We start from the raw sequence: 2798 nt of genomic DNA on the forward strand, positions 1-2798 counted from the left end.
TGTATTTTTTTAGTATTGACAAAATAAATTAATGTAAACTTATTTATTTGTTTTTTAAAGTCATTATTAGATGCTCTTAGAGTTAATAAAAAGATATATTCTCTTCCATCAATATATAACAAGTAGTACGCTAAAATAATTTTGTTATACAGACTTATTAATATTTTGTAACCGTTTTTATTTATACCATAAAAAACTCCTAAGAATTTTCCGTTGGGCTTCGTGTAGTATTATCATAGTCAACTGTTTAGATTCTTTGGTGGACATCAAAAAGTCATCGGAAAAAAAAAATCCAATCACATTTATGAATTTTTTCATCATTCATTATTTGCTTAATTTGACTATATATAAAATATAAAGTAATTTAAGATAAATTATAATGATATTTTGATATTTATTAATATTAAAATATAAATTAAAATTTTTAATTATTTTTAATATCTTATTTTAATTATATCAAGTATTTAAAATATTTTTTTAATAAATAATAATATATACTATATTAAAATTTATTTTAAAAATATATGTTAAAAATAAGATGGACACGCTGACACGTGATGATATTTAAGTATGTCCAACTATGTCTGAGCGAAAAATTTTTTTAAGACATAATTGGATACAACACACACGTATTAAATAAGTGTCAGTAAGTATTGTATTCGAAATATATCCAATACACAGATACGATAACCCAACGAAATATCCGTACCGTTCTTTTCATTTTAGCCATAATAAAATATAACTAAGGTTTAATTATTTTGTTAGTTTTTATAATTTTATCAAATTTTTAATTAAATTNNNNAACTATGTATCTTATTGATTATGTTAGCAAAAGTAAAACCAAGATATTTGTATTTAATTATAATTTATAAATCATAATTGGATCAAGGACATTTATTTTATATAGTCTTACCGAGAAAATTAGTGTTCTCAGTACCATCACTTATTAGTGTTTCTTGTGTCAATAAACAAATTAAATAATCCAAAGAATTTTATACTCAATGAAAATTAGGTCTTAAATGATTGAAAATAAAATGAAACCTAGAGCTTGACAATCAAGTAAAAAAACTTATCATTTGCAAATTAAAGTGATAGCTGGTTCTTAACCACTTCATTACCACTTGCATGAAATAGAGTAATTCCTTAATTCATAAGTGTAATGCATGGTCTAATTGGAGCTAAAGAATTGAAATATAATTAATAATCGTGTCAATTTCTCTTCAAAATATCACATCTCTCGAAGATGATGGTATATGAACCTAAATTTTTATGAAAATGTGTAGATGCATGAATGCATGATGAATTTTTGTTTTTTGAATTCCTCTTGATTTGGATTTGGGTTCATTTATTAAGATTTATAATAGTTTTTTTAAACTAAATTGTTTATACTCATCTAGCTAGATGATTTCCAAAATAATAAATATTTGTTAAAAATTCATTAAAATATTTACTATTCTTTAAATAAATAAAAAATACAGACTAATATTGATATTGATCATGACTCACTCCTTTAGTAAACAATCTATAACTCTATACAAGTGTTTTTATATATATTCATTGAGCTTATTAGTGGTTCAATCTTGTATATTGATTACAATTTAGATGTGTTTTGATAAATGATAATCAATCATTACATACATTCAAGAAAGAAAAGAAGAAAATATGGGACTCCTCTGGCCACATCTTAATTATCCTACAAGTCAAAGTATATATAGTAGAATTTATTGGTCGTGTATGTAATATACTTCATCATATAATAACTAATTCATGACCAAATTAGTTACTTTATCACTAGCAATTTTATATGTTATCCTTTTTAGCTTCTAAGCTAGCTTAATTAGGTGAAATATGCTAAGCTTTTTAATCCTCCATTGACTGACTTCAAATGCTACATGCAAGTTTCTCATTGTATCTAGATTTCTCTATTTAGTAATACATATTAGAAATGTATCATGTTTGTCTTTTTTTTTTTCAAGCTCCTCTCTTAAATTTATTAAGAAAAAAAATGTTTATAATCTTAATATTTAATTTGAATTTGAATTTTATTTTATACATACCAAACATTTTAATTGAAGTTATAGCTAGGTGCAGTATGAGTCACGTATGGAATATAATGACTCTCTCTTATAAATTAGAGAGGACTGGATCCAGTCATATTAAAACTTTCATAATTATTCATCTCACGCGTAAATTAGTATAAGATTAAATGAATATTGTTTATGACTAACGTACGAAGTTAGCATTCTAACTTCTAACGTCAAAGAAAGGAGATTAATTTATTGACGGTTATAACTAATTTGGATTGGTCGAATAATCAGTTTATTCGTCTATTTAAGAAAGTGATGGGAGTTTAAAATTTGAATTTTATCTTGTACATACAGTAATTCATTGACTAACAAACTCTTAAATAAAGCTTAGATTTACTAGGATTAATTTTTTATCTGTTAAATTGAGAAATAGCGTAAAAAAAGGTTTAATTACTCTGTTGTTCCTTATAGTTTCGCAAAATTTTCAATTAAGTCCTTATACTTTTTTTTCTTTTAATTGGATCTCTGCACCAAATTTTTTTTTCAATTAGGTCCCTCTTAATAGTAATTGGCTTAATTGTATAGGGACCCAACTAAAAAAAAATGGTGTAGAAACTCAAATAAAAAAAATATAGGAACTCAATTAAAAAAAAATTTGGTGTATGAACCCAATTAAAAAAAAAAGTATAAAAACCTAATTAAAAATTTTACGAAACCATAAAGACCAATAGAATAATTAAACCCAAAAAAATTTATTGGGGATTATATATT

Source organism: Arachis ipaensis, chromosome B04, assembly GCF_000816755.2.
Source record: "Arachis ipaensis cultivar K30076 chromosome B04, Araip1.1, whole genome shotgun sequence".
NCBI classification, from domain to species: Eukaryota; Viridiplantae; Streptophyta; class Magnoliopsida; order Fabales; family Fabaceae; genus Arachis; species Arachis ipaensis.